Here is a 22,565-nt window from a genome sequence, read left to right on the forward strand (position 1 = left end):
AATCCTATGTAACAGTAGTCGAAGGTGCCTTGTATATCGAACTCTAATTTCACTGGTCATTCGATGTAATGAACTGTGCACAGAGCAAAGAAAGGTGTGCCTTCCCCAAAGACTGCATCGCCATCGGTCGTTTGCCGCATGACGTTTGCAAGCCATGTGCAGAAGGAAGGAACGAGAGAGATCCAGTTTTATGATGCTTAGTGAGGAGCAGGCGCAGCCAATGTAGTCATGGAGTTGGGAAAAGGCGAAACAATGAGAAAGAGCAAGGCGCAAGGGCAAGCCCATTCTTTCCTTCCTCCGTGGGATTGAGGGAGCATGGAGGAAGTAAAAATTCTGCCAAGGCTCCTCTCTGTCTTTCCTTCCACTTTTCCTTTCTTCGTTCCCAGCAGCACTCACTGTGCATGCACAGAAAAGCTGTGGCAGACAACACTGGACGCTTTCACCAGTGTTTGTTCTGACCACTGTATGTGCGGCAGGTAATATGCATCATAAACCCCACGTCAGGAGGAGACAATGTCGGATGCTTTCTCCAGTGTGTTGTTTCCCCCCTCCTAATCACGGTGTGATAAAGCTAACATACCGAAAACCAGTTTTGCACAACTTGACTTATGTGGTGAGATGGTGAGGAAAGGAAGGAGGGAGGGGGGGGGGCTGCCAGCACCTTTGAAGGAATGCATGCCTATTAGTAGCTTTCTTGACTTGTCCAGTAAAAATTGATTTATTTTTAGTGGGCAAGCCTAGGAAGCCACTGAGGGTGCTGGCACTCTGCCAAGTTTGCACCCCCCCTCTTCCCGCAGGTGTCAAAACACTTCATGATGTTATTCCCACCAGCATCTTGGTAGGCTGGCATGGGTATGAGCTGTAGGCTGCGATGACCACAGCGCGAAACGGAAGGACTCGCAAACAAATTGACGACTTTTTTCAAATTCTCAGCAGCAAAAACAATGGGCGGGTCTATTATGCAAGGAAATAAAAAGTCATTTGTCATGAGGAGGTATCAAACCGATTTTCGTATATCGGATTATCGATATCCAAGGTATCAATATCCTAACTATTGTCTGCTCCGCTTAGAGTTTGATATAGCCGGGTTCGACGGTATAAAGAATGAAATAAGATGAACATCTGACTATACTACAATTATGGCGTGACTGAATATATGTTTCTAAGTTTTTAATGCTTTTTTTCTACATGTCAACAAATATTGTCCTCTTCAAAATGAAAGACTATAATGGCATAAAGCAAAGCAAGAGTTATCAAAGGGGATTCTGCAGAACCCTTGGATTTCTTGGAGAGCTTTCTGCATCCTCCAAGCAGCTAAACCCATGCACACCTAAACCATCCAAGTTTTCTTCAAACCACTTAATTGTAACCACATCATTAATAATCATGCCATATGCATATTTTAAGTGCTCACATCCAACTGCTTTTCTATACACTCAGCCCTGATGAATTGAACCCAGGCATTTTTTGAGAAGGCATGTGCATGTGAGCCCCTTTTTGCATGCATGTCAGGCAGGAAAGGATGGAAACTGAGGAATGCATGGTCCTTCAGCACCTTTTTAAAGCCACTGGAATAAAGCTAAAGATAGAAATGACTGAGAATCCCTGATGTAAACAGTATATATGTAAACATTCTGTTTCCGTATCGAGACATCAGGAACTGCATGTATGTTTCTTCAAATACTTGAACAATTCAGGAATGTTACTGTTAGGAAGGTACCTCTCCAAAAGGCACCATATTTCCTTGCATGGGGAAAGTACCAGCTATTTGATTTGTTAAACATAAGCTAATATACTACACTAGCCTTCAAAATTGTGTTCTCACTCCTGTAATAATACGAACTGGGATCGACAGTATTCTAAGATGAAATAAACAAATAAAAAATGCAGCCCAAATTTTTGTATATGTGGTTAAAACTGGATGCCTTCGTTATGCTTCAAATATAGCACATAAGATCTGCACGGGATGAAATGCCAAACGTGCAAGCGATAAAAGCCATGTACTTAACAACCAGGTGCATTCCTAAGACTCAATCAACACATCCATATGTCGCATCTGGGCTTACCAGAAGGCAAGTGCACAGGTATCATAGAGGACTACAAATGTGAGGCCAAATCCAAATGCCATGAAACATAACTGCATTGAGCAGTAGTGTTGCCTGCTTCTAGGGCGGTCATGGTCCTGACGATAAAGAAAAAATTCAGTCCGTAACCGCGTACAAGAGCAACGCATGACTGTAATTATGAGCTAGCAATAATAGCATGCACAAGGGTGCAGCTACTCAAAAGTGAAATCAACTCTTGCCAGGGTGCAAATGTCAGTGCATTGCCTTGAGGAGCATTTATACAAATTTCACCATTCCTGCATGCATGCTTTATCATGTGCACCTAACCTCAAGAAAAGTACTCAAATGCTCATGCATACATATGAAATGGGCTGTAATCATGAGTCAGAGAAAAGCTGTGAGTATATAAACAAATAAAGAAGACAATAAAAGAGTACCGGCTTCTGAGAGGCCTGGATATATCACACTGCTCTGAGAAAGCCAAGGAAAGGACACAGAGCAGTGGAGGCACAAGAGAGAAGACAGACTGAGTGTTGCAGCTCATCGTACCAAGCACAAAAGCCAGCTACTGGCTGCATCTCGCCCATAAACTCTACAGCTACAGCCCTATCCTGGGCATGTTTTTCTTGCTCCTTGGCAGCTGAGTGGGACACCATCTGAAGACTACACAACGTGCACACAAGATTTGCCATGTTCGCAGCTAAAACCTTCTTTCACCTGGTGCTTCTCAAAGCAGACTTCCTGAAAGCATTTCTAATGTGTGCGGCTCAGTGAAGGCTGCTAAGTTGAAATCCTGGTGATGCTCGTGCTCACTGACGTAATTGCTTTTGAGTCTGGTGATTCTTTTCTAGGCCTGCATTTCTTTGACGCTATTCCTCAAACATAAGAAGTTCAGTAGTTTGATTAGCCCCATGAACCTTTGATCACTCTGAAAAGCAAAGTGATGAAGCTATCACGAATCAATAATTTGCATTCACAGTTCTGCTGCATATCCTTACGTTATACCAGGGATTACAATAGGTGGCACGTTAGATCTCCCTGCACAAGGTGAACTAAATGCAAGCTCATGCAGCACCATTTCAGCAGTCCAGGACCACTGGCATCAAGCAAAAACAAAAACCCCCTGTGGCACCGATCACATGCAGCCTTTCTCTGGTATGTCTCTCCCACCATTGTGGCATAAATAAGTTTGGCACAGTTGATATAAGCCTGCCTTGCCATTTGCTGCTGCTGCCGCACAAAAGAAGTGGACTGATTTCCACTCCCACAAAACAATGCTGCTGCAGTTGTAGACTTTGAGGGTGAAGATGAGCATAGACACTACAGCAGTAACAAAGCTAGACACAGTGAGTACTACAACAATGTTAGCAAATTTGCGCAATTGACCAATGTATCGAACGCCAAATTAGGCATAACAGGTCTCTCAAACATATGAGGAGCACTACCCCATTCTTTCCAGATGTAATGTTTAAAGGATTGAATGTTCCTAAGCTACTGAGGCTATGAGGGATGCCATGGTAGAGGGCTCCAGAAATTTCGACCCCCTAGGGTTCTTTTAACATGCACCGAGATTGCACAGTATAGAGGTGACTTACTTTTCGCCACCCTATAGACGTGGCCACCATGGCCGAAATTTGATCCAATGTCCTCAGGTTCAGCAGTCGAAAAAGCCCTAACCACTGCACCTTCACAGAGGGGCTCTTGCCACATAATAAAGTAACGGTGATTTGCAAAAAAATCGAGGCTGAATTTGGTACTGTTGATTGCAGCATGTAGCATGAGCGCTACCTGCAGACATCATATTCTTTCCTTCTGCAACCTGTAAAATTACCCTCTATTTAGGAGATTGTAAAACTATAAATGCTCCACTCCAATCAAGACCAAATTAAGAAAAAATACTGTTTTCCTTTGCTTTCCTTTTTTTACTGATTACTGGCTTTATATGCATGTATGTCGTAAAAAGCCCATCAATCGCTAACCCTTGTCTTCTACCTAGTGCGTCGCGAGGGGGGTGCGGTCTGCACCGGGTACAATGCTAAGGGGGGCGCAGCTGGGCAGTGAGAGGAAGGAAATGGTGGGGGATGAAATGAATTATAAAGACGTGAATGGGTACGGTGCCACTGACTGGCAAGTGTGGTCTTCTCGTAGAACGAAATTATTCTGTTGTGAAGAGTGCTTGAAAACACATGCCTTAGTTTATGTCAGAGACTCCACGCCGTTTTAACGTTGGACCGGGACTGTGTACGTGCATGTACCCTGGAAACACCAGCATTTACCCGATACCCATCGAAACCCCTGCGCCGGAGCTAGGCTTCTTTTTGTGTATGTGCAGTTCACTCTCCTTTCCCTAGCGTGGAACGCTGGCAGTATCTCTAAGGCAATCTTTTGTCTTGTTCGTATACAGTCGAACCTGGATATATCGAACTCGAAGGGGATCGCAAAATAGTTTGATATATCAATAATTCGATATACAGAAATTGGCTTGTGACGGCACTTACAATGCGAAAAAACGATACCGTATTTGTCGCGTAATCAACCCACTTGCATAATGAACCCACCCTTCACTTTTGCACCCAAGAATTTGGAAAAAGAAGAAAAAAAAGCGTTAAGGCCAGCTCGCTCACATGCAAGCGATTGAGCGATCTCAGCCACGAGCGAGCGGCAGCGACAGAGCGAAAAATTTCCAACTTGTTGGAACTGCGTCCCTCTCGCCGCTCGAGCCACCGCGGCAGCTCGGAACAAGGTTTCTGTGTCGCCGTGGCAGAAAGCAGAAGTTGCGAGCGTTTACGCTGCATGTCGATGGCGCGCGCCACTCCGTCTTGGTCGTCTCATCCACAGCTCATTTCTTGGCAGCGTGCCAAGATGCTGTGCAGCAATAACGTCACGGCGCGGGGCGGCGCGTTTATCTTTTGATAGCTCCTGCGGTGGTGGGGAGCGAACTTGGCAGAGTGCCCGTGATGGCTTGACTGCACAAGCCTGGTTCCATTTATCACGCCGCCAGCGGGCGTCATGATCGCAGCTGACCATGTGCTTTCGTTGATTCATACGTGCAAGGATAAACGACTCCCCCCCCCCCCCCCCCAAAAGAAAAACCTGCTGCTTTTTAACGTCCGCAGCCGGCCATATCTTATGATATGCCCCGCGTACAGCACAGCGATAAGAATAAATGACACTCGCAAAAAAAAAACACAAAGAGAGAGGGACAGATCTGCCGTTTCTTAACGTCCGCAGGTGCCATAGCCATGTCAGACGCCGCGCAGAGTGTTCGCAACAGACACTGGAGAAAGCGTCTGATGTCTGTCTGAAAACCGGCTGAGCTGTCTTGACGCATGCTTAAACTCGTGCTGAAGGAAAGGGATAACTAGGCAAAAGAATGGGCACACCCACGCACATGTCTTGCAAACGTCGTGTACTGGCGCGCGGGAAAGGATAACTGCAAATGCGCGCGCGCCTTTGGGGAATGGGCACGGCGCTGCCCAGACCAGCCGTCGCCGAACTGTCCCCTCATTCCTTCCGCGCGAGGCTTGAAAACATCACGCGGCAAACAGCCAAGAGTGATGTGATTGTCTTTGGGGAAGGCCCACTTTCCAGTGCGTGGTGCGAAGTTCGATATGTTGAACGACCGGTGAAATTGAGTTCGATATATGACGCGGCTTTCCTATACTTTTACATGGGATTTTCAAGGGGATATTCCGTGAGTTCGATATAACCAAAATTCGATATATCCGGGTTTGACAAAACCGGGTTCGACTGTATCTCCTGTGCCTTTCTCGCTCCTCGGACCAGTCACACATCCCCCTCACACTTTCAAAACGCCGAAGGCACACAATGGCTGTTGCGCTGCCTAGAAAAAAAAAATAATGAGGAGGAGGGCATCTTTAGCTAGGCCAGGTGCTTTTAAAGAAGAATTGAGAGTATATATCTAAGGTGCTCATGCGGTTCTTACCTTTTTTCTCTGAAAAAAGCAAAAACATTGTTAAAATGAGAAAGAAACTTAAAAAACTGACCTTGGAGATGCCTTCAGTCTCCCAGCTACAAAAGGCCGCTTCGCGCTTAATATTTTCTGTTGGTACGGCATCAATGCACATTGGTACCTTGCAGTCTGGATGCGGAAGTCAACTTCAATCTTTTGAAGGAAAGGAGAGGAGAAAAGTTAAATGTAGAGAATGCTCAGTAAAAGGCTTTCACCTATGCATGTGGCACGTGCAAAGCTCTGCTTGTGATCTAACTACAACAAGTGGCATTGAAAGTTTTGAGGACCGGGTTCAGCTACAGAATCAGCTGAAAGTGTTTCTCGTGTGAACTCCCGCTATGCGACCTCGCTGACAACCAGCACCCTCTCGGTACTAACCAATGCAGTCAAATATCCCATAACTGTTAGCTGCAGCATGAAGACTTCCGGTTGCAACATTCCAGAGGCACCTTCATTTTTGGAACGTACTTAGAACAGCCGCAGCGCTGATCAAAGGATTGTTGCAGTGGCACCTGGCAGTAATATCCGTGTTTGCAAGAGTTAACCTTACCATCGCTTAGAGGTCCCGAGCGACGCCATGAGCAAGAGTACATAGGTTCTTTTTCAAGCTGCGACTGAGCACAAACGTGAGGGTGTATTACAAGCTTTGTAGAAAATGATAGAGAGCCTCTGTGGACGAGTACATGCGGTGCTAGCACGAATATGTGATATCCAGCCACGAGGTGTGGGAAAACAACGCCGGCCACCCGCTTTCACTCCGTGGTGTGTCTGGTCGGGCTTTTGGAGAGAGCGCCGCATCTTTGCCAGTTAGTCGATACCTCGAGCCGCACTGCTTTTTCTTCCTCCAAGTTCCTTCCCCATCCTCTTCTCTGTCTCATCTTCTATTTGCGAGTGCTATTGGCTGCGACGTGCACAAAAGGGGGGGGGGGGGGGGTCCACGCTGCACCTCTGCACTGGGTGCAGGTTACCCTAGCGAAGCCATTGCTTCTACCTTTGGAAATGGCATGCCACATTGTGCCCACATAATTTAAAACAGTCAAAACATCACAAGACACCACAATGTATATACCACGGTATTCATAAAAAATTAACCAGAGCACATGCATGCTGCGAAGCATGAGTTGTCATTTTGGAAAAACTTCCTCACTCTGCTGTGATGTCATCTCGAGGGGTCCCCTGACTGGCAGGCAGATGTATGCCAACGAGGGGCTTCTAGTGCATTCTCAAGGTGCAAAGTCTTCACATCCTTTCAGTACCTGTACTCACTTTCTCTAATGCACAAGGCACATTGACAACCGACCAGGACTTTTTGATTTTACAAGTTGGGAAACTCTGCTTCAAAAAGTGACTAGTTTTAGTATGCATTTTTCGGGTGCTAAGGCTCTGGCATAATCTAGTTGCAAATTACGAGCGCTGCGACGGAGAACAACAACGAGAGAGTAATGACAAGGACAGGCGCTACTATCAACTGAACGTTTATTCGAAGAACACAGATTAAATACTCGCAGAAGACAACCAAAGGCACATGCGCTTCACAGATTTTTCCTAGGTATCCAGATAAACAATCTCACATTCTTGGATGCTTACAGATGGTGAGCTCATGCACGTGTCACTGTTTTTATGGATGTGATATGACTCTGACAGTTCTCTAGTCATTTGATCTTTGTGTCTAAACTTAATTTTGGTTTTGTTAAAAAGCGGTAGGCATTTCTTCCTACTAGGCACATTTGACGCACTAGGTTTATTCAAATCACAGTCCCTGTAATGAAGGGCCAAATTGGATGAGGGGGCACTATTCAAAGAAGTGTTATGCTGGCGCAGGCGCGTATTAATACATTTGCCGGTTTGCCCTATATAATTTTTCCCACATTTAAAAGGTACTTCATACACAACCCCTTCTTCACAAGCGACAAAACGCGAATCATGGTCCACTTGGCACACACCTTTTCTTGTTCTACTTTTTTGTTTCTGATCTCTAGCCCTTCTGTCAACAACCGCACAAATTTTGCCCAGCTTATTAAGAACCGAAAATAACACTTTCAAAATTTGTGCGGTTGTTGACAGAAGGGCTAGAGATCAGAAACAAAAAAGTAGAACAAGAAAAGGTGTGTGCCAAGTGGACCATGATTCGCGTTTTGTCGCTTGTGAAGAAGGGGTTGTGTATGAAGTACCTTTTAAATGTGGGAAAAATTATATAGGGCAAACCGGCAAATGTATTAATACGTGCCTGCGCCAGCATAACACTTCTTTGAATAGTGCCCCCTCATCCAATTTGGCCCTTCATTACAGGGACTGTGATTTGAATAAACCTAGTGCGTCAAATGTGCCTAGTAGGAAGAAATGCCTACCGCTTTTTAACAAAACCAAAATTAAGTTTAGACACAAAGATCAAATGACTAGAGAACTGTCAGAGTCATATCACATCCATAAAAACAGTGACACGTGCGTGAGCTCACCATCTGTAAGCATCCAAGAATGTGAGATAGTTTATCTGGATACCTAGGAAAAATCTGTGAAGCGCATGTGCCTTTGGTTGTCTTCTGCGAGTATTTAATCTGTGTTCTTCGAATAAACGTTCAGTTGATAGTAGCGCCTGTCCTTGTCATTACTCTCTCGTTGTTGTTCTCCGTCGCAGCGCTCGTAATTTGCAATCATGTACCAACTAGCTCAACTTTCCGTATTACTGGCATAATCTAGAAGCGGTCAGTAAAAGCTATTTGCCAGCGAAAAATCGTTTCATTTCTTTTCTCTTTTCCCTATTAATTATCTTTATGGCTCTTAAGTTAATTTTTGCAACTGGCTCCCTTCAACTAATCTTATCTGCCAGGTGGTTGTGCATTTATCAACAATCTGAAAGTTTGCAACTTAAACACAGTTTACTTTAATGGCCCCATACATCGCCGCTAGCCGTAAACACCCGAATTCTGATTAATAAAAAGCGGTATTTTTTTTATACATAGGCCCTATGGGAAGTTTCACAACTCGTACTTCTAAACAGCTCCGAATAAGACATCTCAGTTGTGAACATGCCTCGTGCATTAGGGAAAGTGAGGATAGCGAGTGACAAGCATTGATGAGTTGATGAGTGAGGAAAAAAAAATTACATTTTCCTGCACCACCTCCTCTTCTCCACATGCACCTGTGATTCTTCTATGCAGTGCCAAGATAAATTGTGCCCACAAATGAAAATTAAAGATAAAAAATTCTGAAGGAAACTCACAACTCCAAGAATGGGCGAGGCAAAGGCAAGCAGTGGTGTGACTGTCATGATCACGAGAGTGAACTCCCAGCTCTCGAGGAACCCAGTGGCAAAGCTGCTCATAAAGGTGGCAGGTAGTGAATGAAGAGGAACACTTGGTGTTCCATACAATTGCGTAGGAGCTCCACATTTCTGATAAGATAAAATAAATGAATGAATCTTTTGTTGAAAATGGAAAAATAACATAAGAAAGTGGGCGGGAGTTCCTATTCCAGGAAGACACTGGACTCTGCCATCTAGGCCCTCAGGTGATAAACAGCCTCAAGATTGCAAAGATGGCTATTAAAATGTTTCGACATGTGCATCACAACGCATGAACAAGCAGAGTAACACTGCACAGATGAGAAAAGCCATCTGGGCCTTCCAAGAATAACGTGCACACCAAAGAAAAAAATTGTCCAGAATTACCTGACTCAGATGCCTACATCTGTGTAAACAATCTAACGACCTTATCAGTCATCTGCCTTAGCTTACGGACAATCTATCTTAGCCACATCGATGTCCTTCGACCCTCTTTATAGTGTAGGCTAGTCTACCAGCCCACATATAAGGCTCTGCTTTAACCAAGCAGTACTAACATCCCTGCGTGGCTTAAGGGTAGCGTGAAAGCCATGGTCCTGGCAGGCTGGGTCTGATATCACCTTCCCACATGAAAGCAGAGGCCGAGTTGGCAGCTCCAGCCAAACGTAATGTCAGGCAGCCTTAAGTCAAGTAAATGTGCGCCATGTCAGCTGCCAGCTACCACTGACCCTAGCAACACTGACGCTGAAGGCTCAAGCTGACTGGCGTAGTCAAGCTTCCGCTTCAAAAAAAAAAATCTACAGGATGAATGTCTTGAATTTATCCCTGGAAGGTGATATATATATATATATATATATATATATATATAATATACCATTGATTCACAGGAAGGAAATGGCACAGTATCGGTCACACTTGTTTCTGTGGACACCTGAACTCCGTGCTGTAAGGGAAGGGAGGAAAGTGGAAAGAGCAAGAGGAAAAGCAGTGGAGGGCTCCGGAGTAATTTCAACCACCAGGGGATCTTTAACGCACACTGACATTCCACAGCACAAGGACGCCTCTTCATTTAGCCTCCTCAAGAACAAAAATGACCTTGTGAAGTAAACTGTCAATAGGGTTAAAAGTTTGTGCCTAATAAATAGTGTCCAGGTCCATAAAAATTTGATACTTTTGCCTGCTGATGTTTACATGCCCATAGTACCAATCAAACGAAGATTATTAATAGCACTGTAAACCAAGAAACTTTAACCTGTGGACACAAAAAGCAGTCAGGAGAATGTAAGCTTCTCTTTCATAGTTGTGATGCCTACAACAAAACTTCACAAAAAGCGAACTGTTTCCTTACAGCTGCCTGTGTTGACTTGTTTTCCACGTGAAAGCACAGCAATGAAGTAATATTTTTGGAGGCAAATTAATTGCCTTTTCTTCTACCTCTTTTGCTACAGAATACAGTTTCCACACAAATAGTTAGATAAAAACAGTGCACTATTACATGCAAAACGTTAATTCTGACACCCATGACGTTAGGCGCTCATAGAAAAGTTGCAGTTCAGTGTTCACATTTGTTCTTCCTTCAACAGCAGGAATTGCCATAGGGACCGGACAGCTGAATGGGTGGCGCCGCCTCTCGGCACAGCGCTCATTGCTGGCATGCGCCGACCCCAGCCGGTACATTGGAGCGCGCTGTTTGCCGTTGGTTTGTGTGGACATTGGAAATCCTAATGTTTAGAAGATGTTGTGCGTGAATATATTCTCAGGAGAGCAGAACGTTTGGCTAGTTGTGGGAATATGTCCGGTAAAACGAAGTCTGGCCAAACAAGGCTGGCGAAACGTGGTGCGTTGTTGACTGCACTGGCAGCTACACAAACTCGTTGGACTCTTTTAAGCCGATTCATTTCTACGGGTTTCCACACTAGCATGAGTAGTGGGTGACCTAAGCACTGTTCTTGAAAGACCGAGGCACGCATCTACGTATTTGGTTACTGTGTGGTCGTGGAAAGTGCCGGATTTTTTAAATCCTTCCCCAGGAGTGACGACATGAGAGTCTCAGAGACGAAGTAGCACTCCTTCATCTCTAGTCACTTTATTAACTATTGGAAATCGAAGGAACTCGACAGTGTAAGTTGCAACACTAGCATTTCCCCGCCTGTGTACAAGAAGACCCCAGCACGGAAAAGGAAACGACAGTCCCCATCGTCTTTCGGGCCGCGTTGCGATCTTGAGTGATGGGCACAGACAATGTTTCTGCAGCTATTTTCGCTGACATAGTTATAGAGAATTCTCATTCTCTTAACAGAAAGAGCAGATAGCAGACATGGACAATTCCTATTACCATGATCTTGTCCTTTTTCCTCTCTTTGTTCGTCAACCTCTTATAATTTGTTAACATTTGTTTGTGGCACGTCCGTCTTGCCTAATAAAATCCCTTATTTCAGAGCTCATTCAATACCGCATGGTCACAAAATCTGCTATCGGCTTCATATAAAAGGCGAACGAGAAAAAAAAATACATAATAATTGTTGGAAATGAGCATGAGTGTAGCTTTCTTTTTTTCATTTTGAAGGCACGCAGATTGCCGTTTAGAGTGTTAATAGGTTCTGCACATATTTCTTCTCAAGTAGCAAATATTTCTTTTTATTTTGCATTTACGTTGTACTTGACAGGATTTATGTATTTTCTCAGCAGCGTCCATTTCCTTGCCCGCCTAAGTACAGTGTTTCTCATTAGCATTTTAGTGAACACGAGATTTCCTGATTATGGTGCAGTAAGACGAGGCTGTTTTAACTCTCAGAAATTTCTTATATGGCCAATGCTAAAAGCAAATATAGCGGCAGTCTGGCAAGCTGCAGTGACGAGGTATGTTAAATGAATGGCTTTCAGTTATCTAGAATCCTTGACATGCAAATAGAAAACTACCTATATGGTCGTATCCCCTCACATTCATCAGGTATCACTGTCAAGTATGGGTCCCGAAAGTTCATGGTATGCTGAGAAAGTAGAACACTTTAGCGAACGAGTCATCAGAGGGAATACTTAAACAATAGAAAGCCTTCTTAGTTGTCGGTGGCTTATTTTGCAACACATCACACACTCTGATTTTTTTTTTCGATTGTATTTAACAGTTTGGCAGTATTGGAATACTGCCTTCAAATGCTCAAGGCAGCTGCGGTCAATCGCATTGAATTTCCTGTGCTGGGAGAACGCCTAAATAAGCAAAAACCAAATATTCCCAAGACCCCTCTTTCCTAGCAGGTGTGCGAAAAAATAAAGCCGCTCATAGCAGGGAAGTTATTTTTTTTCTTTTCACGACCTCCGCAGCGTGTCGATAGAAACATATTTATAACATTTTCTAAGTCAATTATCTGCAGCAGCTCCGACATGTTCAACCAGAGCATTGCCGTATATGTAAAAATGATGCTGAGGTGGTATTACTCATTTCATATTAGGATTAAGTTTGATAGTCTAAGGCCGAGTTCAGTGACCTATTGTAGTGTAATTTTGCAGGAAGTCCTGGAAGTATGTTTGTTTGCTTTTCCTACCATGAAGATAATCCTACTTTTGCCTTGCTTGTTTATTTTTCTCCCTTTCCAGCTCTCGTTAGAAGGTTGAAGGCGGAATGTCATCTGCTATTATTCTATTCTGAATCGTTTAGGCCTATTACCAAAAAAGACAGGTGCAGCATCTTTTTCATTTTACATGAATGCTGACCATCACAACTACCACTACTACGGCCCCTTGGCTACACGGCTCGGCGGTATTTGATCTTCAGACGGGTTTCGATAAGAACACAAATAAGATGAACGTGCAGTGCAGGCGCAGATTCCGTCTCCGAAGTCGTCTTCACAAGCACCTAACAAAGACGTTTCTAGCGCATGATGAAATCGCTCGCGCGGAATTTTCGAATTTTAACAGAAGTAACATGTGCTGAGCGCTTTCACACAACACAAAAAAAGAAAAGCATGCACGGCCATTTCCTTTTTCAAGATATTTTGGTATAAAAATACTCCTTGCGATTACTCAAAGTAGCCCAAAGTAGCTCAAAGCCACACTGCAAAACGACGCAGTAGCGAAATCCTCGATTACGCCTCTCAGAACGGAAACGACTGCGCTGCTCAGCTGCCTCGGCACTCCGCTGCTTTGGCACTCCGCCGAGGCGACGGTGGCGCCATACAACGGGCGCCCGGTCCTTATAACCATTAAGCAAGGTTCTAAAATATCCTTATAGTATTTTCTAGCAGAAATCAGATGCTATGAAATAAAACAAGCATGAAATATTACTTTCCATAATACAGATTCCTTCTGCCTACAAGTAGAAACACCTGAACACCACCAGTGTGCATTACACAGAAAAGTGTTAAGTACGGCGGCAGCGAGTTAAGCAGAAGGAAAGCAACCACCTTGCACCATGCAGGCATGAGCCCGGAGCCATCAAGCTGAAAGCTATTGAGGACTGCGACAGCAAGACACGGCTTGAGGCAGTAATAAAGACGAGCCGAAGAAGAATGCGGTGTTGTTTGGTCAGTCATCGACTGCGGTCAACGAAGTGGCCGTCTGGAACAAGATGGCTCAAGAGGCACTCCACTGACCGGTACGGCCAAGGTGGCCGCGCAGGCATTCTCCTTTCTTGCACGTGCAGACGACATGCGTCGGTTCCTTTGATGCGGGTGTGCACACAGAACATACGCCACCGGCAGACACCGGGGCACTTCTTGTGCCACCATTTGGCACCGCCTCAAATACTTTCTCCACCCCACAAATTCCGAAACATTTGGAAGGGTGTCATCAGAAGTGAGAGAGTGTGAAAGTGTGCGATACTGAAGTGATCAAAAAACTCCTTAGACTATGGGCCCGCTCTTCACCTAGACAGACTATAAAATAAAGACTATAAAACTGTGAGGGTGCCGGTGCATTGAAGTTCTCGGTTCTGGTTGCAATTCTTGGTTCTTGATGGACCCTTCAAAAATTTAAATAAACAAAGTGTTCGTCGTCCTTCAACTCCGTACTTCATTCAGTGGCACTTCTTTCCTGGGTGGAGCGGGCGCCAATGTGGCCGAGGATTCGTCGAGCGGCACCCGAGTCCCACCTCTAACAACAGGAAACTTAAGGCACTGAGAGGAGTTATCAGAAAGGCAAGCATAAGAAGGAAGCCAAAAAAGGAAAGCAAAGGTATGTTTTTGTTTACCGTCACAGTTGAACCTCGTTATAACAAAGTAGTACGGGGTGAAAAAATTTGTTCATTATATCCAATATCTGCTTTAAAAGTGCCCGCCCAAATTCCTGCAAGAGTCTACTAATAAAAGGAAACAGTATGCGCACTAATATGCATAACATAAAGGAGTGAAAACGCTCAATTTTTCCATTAAAAGCTAGGTATGAACACGAAATCTCGCCTTTCATTCCATGTTGGAGAGCAAAAATGAAGGAGCCAATGGACTCAGGGAGTGCAGCATGCACGGGTCAGTCGGAGTGGAAGAGGGACAACAGAGGTTCATAATGTGATGAGGCAATGTGGATGACATGCCAGTTACATGTCTGTCAGCCGTTGCATGGCTGGACTCGAGTGGTGGTGGTGGGGGAGCCGGCCATCATTGAGTTTATGCTGGCCATGGCGCAGGGGTGTGATCTCGAAGGCTATAATTTGTTGGCGCTAGTTTTTGTTGTATCCTCAAAATGACACGACACGCAAACGTGCGGGCAATTCAAAAATTGTGTTTCTTGATCCTTTTTCCAGCTCCTTAACGCATTTTTTTGCTGTTTGAATGCAAGAAAGCTGCTTAGTTATAACCAATCTAGTGTCAAATTTTGAATTTTTTGTTTTATTATACAGATAGAACTCCCATAGAAATAGAGCATAGACCAACCAAATTTTGATTTTTAGTTTGTTTTATCCAATAATTCACTATATCTATGTTCATTATAGCGAGGTTTACTGTATCAAGTATTAGTTAAACGTGCAAATAACTGACTAGAAAGTAGAAGAAAAAACAACATGCTACCAGTGGGATACAAACCCACAACCTCCATGCTGTTCGTTCCTATCTGTGCCGTGACGAAGCTCATCATTTTCCCTGTGTGCGCGTGCAGAAAGGCAAGTGTAAAAAGAAAAGAACTTTGTTTACATGTGCCAGCGAATTACAATGCCTCCATTCACTTCTTCGAAGCCTCTGACAGATAACTGCCACCCCTTTCTCTCCAGCATGCAGCATTTCTGCTTGGGTATTTTCAGTCACTAATATCGTTCAGCTCCAAATATTGCGATCAATCAGCCGTTACATCTTCCTTGACATAAGGTGCCCCTTGAACAACTCCACCACCACTGAAGCAAAAACTTGAAATGCATACACATGGCACAGTGAACTTGAAAAGTTGCATGTGTGCAAAGGAAACACAGCGCAGCATTTTTTCTGTTATGCTTTTCACCCTTTCCATCAAGTTCAGGAAATAAATAATTGCAAAGCCGTTCTTTTTGCACCTGTATTTTGCTCCCACCACCTAACAGTGGCTACAACGAGTGTCTGATGCTGGAATAACATTCATGCATAGTGTTGGTGCAGTTTTATAAAAATGTTCCGTTCAGGGCAGCATGCACATAGCAGGTCTTACAGTACACAGCACTCTGTTCCAATGAAACTCCATTTTAAAGCAGTTTCTAGGCAACCGAGTCAATTGATGTTGATCCCACTGAACTTACCCATTTATTCTTGATTCAGCAGTACAGTGCCTGTCGAACCATGAACTTTCTCGCAAGAGCGAGTAGAACAACTCTTGCCGCAGTCTGTACAGCTGACCATCCCAGGCAACAGCATACCTGTCATCAATGAGTATGTATACTTTCGTAATAATAAATGCCACAAAAAAGAAAAATTTAACCCAACAAGAAGCCTTCTCCAACACTGCATAGCTGAAAATAAAAGTACACGTACCAGAAAAGAACAGATACCGTATATCAGGTGGAGGTATGCCATTTTCTCCCATCTTTACTCTTCCCCAACTAGCCCAACTCTAGATTGTTTACAAGATAGAAAGAAGCCTTTAGAAATGGGCAGAGCTTAAATCAACTGCACCAAGAACATTAAATGCTTATCTTAAAAGCACTGACAGCTTTGCTGAGAAAATGAACCTGCACTCTCAGTTATACCTGTGACACCATAATGAAAAGAGGGATAAAATAATGAGAGCCCCTTGCATGTAATATGCCAATAGGCATATAGTTCCAAATAGTAGATAATTTAGGACTACATCTAGCTTACTGCTTTTAGACATAAGTCCAAAACGCCAGAGCGCAACAGAAGAGACACTAAACCAAAATCTGAGGGCGTGGATTAGAATCCTTGAACAAAGTATTAGGTGAGCAGTCAACCGTCTAAGGGCATATGTAGGTAACAAGAGCAAAAAAAAAATACTAATAAAAAAAAAGATGTGCACATTTGCTTTTCTGCAGCACTGGCTACCAATGTTGGCCCCCCATCCCATTATAATTTATCTTATTTGGAGGCTACAGTGACACAGAAAATGGGGAGTTTATATAGATTCACATTCTCACATACTAATCTTTCATGACCAATACCTTGGTAATACTGGGCGATTAAAAAAGGCATATATGCAAAAATCGAGTATGAAAAATTATTCACTTGTAGCATAAAACTAAGTTTTGGTATAATAATAAATGAAACTTGCGTATGTGTTAAGCAATGATGACATAGGTGAGGAAAAACTTGCTCATCATTTTGTTGCGCTCAAAGATGGTTGCAGTGTCAAACATGGTCATTGCCCCACTGTGCTGTACTGCTTCCACAGAGGTCTCGGCAGGTGGCAGAGTGGTAAAGTTGGTGCTGCCACCATCGTAGAAAGCAACAGCTTGCTGCTGGTGTATGAAGGCATTCGTCATGTGACCAGCCTGGCCAGCCAGCAGGACGGCAGAGATGGTGCCAAGGAAAAGCAGGATGATGTCTTGTGCAGTGGCATCACAAAACTGCAACACAAATGCGACAATTTATAGGTGAACACAGGTGAAAGTTGCAAACTGGTTCAATCTAGTTTATGCAACAGTTTACAGTAGATTGCAGCCTAAATTAGTTGATGCATGCTAGCTAGAATAAACTGGGAATGTCTTCACAAACCAGTTAGAACAAACATGTTATCTTTCCCATGGTGACAAAATATGGAAAGGGCACACACATATATCTAGGACGCTACGTGCGTGAGGCTATTTATATAAAGCCATGTAACTATATTGTAAACAATTGCAGTGGTCACATGCGCGCAGGCATTTGTGGACAGTGCTCAGACACTGACGCGCGAGCGACGTGAACTCGTTGCGCTGTTGTATTTTGTAAATATGTAGTACATAGCTCCCCCTGTCCTTTCTTCCTATCGCTCCCCTCGGTACTTCCCCTGACTATCCTCTCTCTTTCCCCTTTTCTTTCACGCCGGCCGCCGCTCAGGTCCTTCAGTTTTTTAGACAGCAGTTCCCGCAGCCGGCTACACACTTTTCCTTCTTTTTGATAATTTAATAATAAAACCACTACCACCACCACACAGATATTCAAACAGGAGGGCATACACTCTTTGAATACAGCTTAGGCAATACTCATAATAGTGTTAACTAACTTTTGAAACAGTGAAAAGTGAAACAATGGCTAATTTTAGGTGAAATCCAAAAGATAGAACTTGACGATAATAAGAGATTTAATCTTGCAGTAGCTGGTGGAAATAATTTTCGTTTCCAAATTCAGCAATAATGATTACCGCTTCCAGCTTAAAAGTTAGGTTTGGTTTATCAGGTTTAATTTAACATCCCAAAGCGACTAGGCTCTGTAGTGGACAGCTGCAGAAATTTCGACCACCTGGAGATCTTCAACGTGCACTGACGTTGTACAGCACACGAACACCTTGATTTTCGCCACAATCGAAAAGCGCCCGCCGCGGTCGGGATTAGATCCCGCATCCCTTGGGTACAGCAGTTGAGAGCTCTAACCATTGCGCCACTGCAGCGGGTCTGCACCCATACACCCTACCCGTTCGGAATAATAAATGTGTTGAACAACAACGGGGGCAAACTTGAAAAAAGGGAACGACTTCTTAGATCAGTAATAACATTTCTTGTAAACAAGAACTCTGGCCCAGAACCATCGCGGTAATCGATCGGTACAGTGCACGATAAAAAAAAAAGAAAAAAACAACAACAACAGACTGCTGCGATAGTCAAAGCAAGCAGACGCAGGCAAGGATTGGGGCCCCCCAACGAGTTCTAACCTGTGCGACAGTCAAAGCAAGCAGATGCAGGCAAGGATTTGGGGCCCCACAACGAGTTCTAACCTTGTTTCAGCCAACAACAGGAGATAGAGATTATGCAGACAGGCGCGATCGACAAAACGACATGAACATGATCAAAGCGACAATCTCCTTATCACAGCTCGGTCGCCTCGGTGCTAACCAGTTTAATGTTTCAATTTCTAAATGACAATTTTTTGAACCCTGTACTCTCTAGAAGAAAAAAGTTGACCGAAGAGAACTAGTGCCGCTTTATTTTATTCAATCATGCCATATATAATTGAAATCGCGCAGCGAGAACGCTGATGCGAATGTTTGTTATGCAGTCAAAAATTACACGAAATACAAACTAAACAGCCAATGCGACTCACCAGTTTGGGTGATGCTACATTCACACCAAATCGGTCTAGGGGCGGGGCCTCCGCTTTTCACGTGATCAGTGACGTCATGCCGTCGGCAAAAAATACATACCATAAAAAAGCGCGCTCCGCACGTTCCTTTCTGCCGTCGATCCGCGCGCGCGCTTCTCGATCTTCTCTATCTATTCCACTGTTTCCTCGCGACCCTGAGTGACGCTCCTGAACGTCAGGAACTCATTTTGCGACGCTACCTCAGCGACATACATGAGGAGGGAGGCTACTGACATTGATACCTGAAATGCGAAGAAGATTGTAAAAAGTCGGAGAGATCTCGGCTGACAACGTAAAGTATAGCTGCGCGGACTTCACGAGAGTTCGATGCGTCACCTAAAGGTAAGTTCCTTTCACAGTGACGGCGCTCCAGCCAGTAATATATGTATGTGTATACGCATGCAAGCATCACTCGATTTTTCTTGTACCATTTAGCTGCAGCACGACAGCATTAAAGGGACACTAAAGACAGCCAAAGATGGTATGAAAATCTAATAAACTACATTTGGTGACACTGTCGCCGCATATCCGGCAGCAAAAAATCGAATAATTGCTGAGATATTGCGATAAGAAGTTGAGGTTTTTTTCTTGTTCCCGCCGGTCAAATTCAAACTGTGGCCTCCAACTACGTAGTTGGAGTTGAGTGACGCACACTATGACGTAAGCGGAGACTCCGTGATAGCTAGCGAGCCGGCGCGGCCCGCGGCGTGGCATCCCCAAGGGCCAACTTGGCAACAGCGTACTCGCAATGACGGCCTCAGCCGAAATAAATAAAACGGTGAAGAGAGTAATTTACCGAGCGATGGGCCCATAAAGGAAGAAAAAAAAACATAGAGCGCTTGTAATGGACAATACTTTACATGTTTCTCAAGCTTTCGCGCTCCTTCTTGCACTGTGTATAAACAAACCGAGCCCTCGGTCATCGCAACGCTTCCTGACATGTTTACATACAAATAAGATTTAGTTACCAGCAAAATAGTGCCCTCGCTGCTGCGCTTGTTAGTTTTGAAGCTTCGTCGCACTTTTTTCCTTCAAGGTTCGTGCTACAGCTCCGTGTTCAGCGAAAATTACGTCCACGGTAGCAGAACATGACCGAAGTGCCGGCGCCACTACATTTGCCAGCGCTGTGAAATTCCACGTGTTAAAATGGATCCAGTGCACAATATAGTGCGCATAGGCATCCAGAACATTAGTTGCAAGACGTGAGAGCAGGCAGCATGCGCCGATGATCAAGAAGTTGTAATATTTAGACCGGCAGCAGAAACACTTTATTGTAAATGGGGTCATGACATAACAACTAGAAATATTTCCGAGGTTCTGGTGCCGCGGCGTAGCCGAGTGGCTAACGTAGAACGTTACGGAGCAAGCAGTAGCGAGTTCGAGTCTTGCCGCTTCTGGCAAATTTTTCTTTTTTTTTTTTTTACAAATCGATTTTTTTTAACCTTTTGTAATGTATTTTTGGTGCTTCGTTATTTTTAGTTTTTACTTTTTACCCGAGGCCCTTTTTTTCGCCGGGCGACGAGCGCAATATATCGACGCTCTCCTTGGTATGAGCGGCAAGTATGCCCCTTTTGTTTACGATGCCTGCAAATTGCACGTTGAAGGTCTTGTTGACGCAGTATATGTTGGTCAGATGTGCCATGATTTAGTGAACAATTGAATGATAATGCGTTTTTCCTTCGGTACTTAGCATATGTATGCTTTTCGTGGCGTACGTAGCTGCAGTCAAGCGGTCAGGTCGCAGTCGAAGCGGCAACGGCGGCGATATGTTGGCGCAGAAGTGTGAACGAAGGAGTGTGTCGGCGGTAGCGGATTTCGCTCGCTCGTGCCTCCGAATGCTCAAATGGGAACCATCAAGGCGCATCTGCTGCTCCAAGCTCGTAATTCAGGCGCTGCAGGTTCAAACAAACTATCCGAGTGCGCACGAAATGCCTGAGCCGAAACATAACCAAAACTGAAGTGGGCGCCTGTGGCGCCTCCAAGTATATTTTTGTATTTGCCTTGCAACGTTTACGTTGTCTTTTCGCCGTCGTTTACGTATGATAAAAGCGTGTTATCATGTTTGAGAAAAAACGTACTACCGCCTTCAAACATACAACGTAATTCGCATTTGTCAGCCTCCGGGATCCCTAGCGCGTCACGTGATTTGTAGTTGCGAGCCTCGGCCGTTTGGCTGTGGTGGCGATACCTGTATTTCTGTTATTCTTCTTTACTACCTTATAACAGCTCTGTTTTCAGTAAGAGTGGTCTTTTTGTGATCAGGAACTGGCATTCTATCGATGCAAACCCACTTCCTTTCTCTCTTTAGTGTCCCTTTAAGGCGAACTGTGCAATGCTGTAATGTGAGCTTTATACTGTACATAAGAGCAATAATTTCGCTTTTCGATTGTAGCAAGGATTGCGCAAAATTTATTAGCGTGCGCGCGAAAGAGAGAGAGAGAGTGTGTATGTGTGTGTGTGTGTCATTTATACAAACTTGATAAATGCGTACCTCTTTACATGTTCTCCATGATTCATCATATGACGGAAAAATTCTTATGGACGTGCCTTTCCGGGTAGAGAAAGAAGTTGTAAAAATCTGCATCCTCGGCGAAGAATGCTGGAAGAATGACAACTCGGTATATGCAAGATTTGACATTGATGGTGGTTATACCTAGCTGATTTTTTTTTTTATTCAACTAGCGTTAGGAATTTAGCCTTTCTGTAACCGCCTGTAACTACATATACAAATCTGCATGCACATGCATACAGATTCAAGAATGATAACAGGGGCCCTATATATATATATCTGTGTGTGTGTGTGTGTGTGTGTGTGTGTGTGTGTGTGTGTGTGTGTGTGTGTGTGTGTGTGTGTGTGTGTGTGTGTGTGTGTGTGTGTGTGTGTGTGTGTGTGTGTGTGTGTGTGTGTGTGTGTGTGCGTGCGTGCGTGCGTGCGTGCGTGCGTGCGTGCGTGCGTGCGTGCGTGCGCGCATGTATGCATATGCACTCGGTATTTCGGAAGCACTCAGTATTTCTTTGTTGAAGCGCGCGGGGAGAAAATATTAGAAATGGTGTTGACGGCAGCTTAATGATGTTAATTGAATTTACTATTACAATATATATGTTGTAAAAGCGGTATTATGCATATTCATCTGCGGCAAAAATTTGCAGGACATGTGAAAATGTTTTTTTTTTTTGTTGTTGTTTTTTTCTGTAAAGTGCCGCATATATGTCACAGCATATATGCGGGTCTAACTTTTATCTGTTTGACACCAGCTACATTGGTCTTCGATTCCATGACGCGTCCTGAAAAGTTTCGTCCCCGTTAGTACAACGAACAGAGCTTGATGCGAGGGCATCGACCGCGTCAACATTCCATGACCATAAACAGTTAAGAAATACTCAACAGAAACCTCTGGGGCTGCAGTATCTGAGCCAGCAGTTCCTCCAGGGCCTTCAGAAATGCATAGAAAAATTGCGGAAGGTTGGGAAAAGTGCACTTCAATTTTTTATCATTGTCATAACGAGGAAGTTCTCTCCGAAACGAATTATTTTTTTTACTATGCTTTCAGAAGGCTAGC

The 22,565-nt window shown here is 44.2% G+C and overlaps 1 pseudogene; it reads right to left on the reverse strand.

Moving 5' to 3' along the window:
• The window catches only part of LOC146184780 (ATP-dependent translocase ABCB1-like), a 51,010-nt pseudogene that overhangs the window by 13,113 nt on the left and 15,332 nt on the right, over positions 1-22,565 (reverse strand).

Source organism: Amblyomma maculatum, chromosome 7 (assembly GCF_055883805.1).
Source record: "Amblyomma maculatum isolate TAMU_Amacu chromosome 7, ASM5588380v1, whole genome shotgun sequence".
Classification (NCBI taxonomy): Eukaryota; Metazoa; Arthropoda; class Arachnida; order Ixodida; family Ixodidae; genus Amblyomma; species Amblyomma maculatum.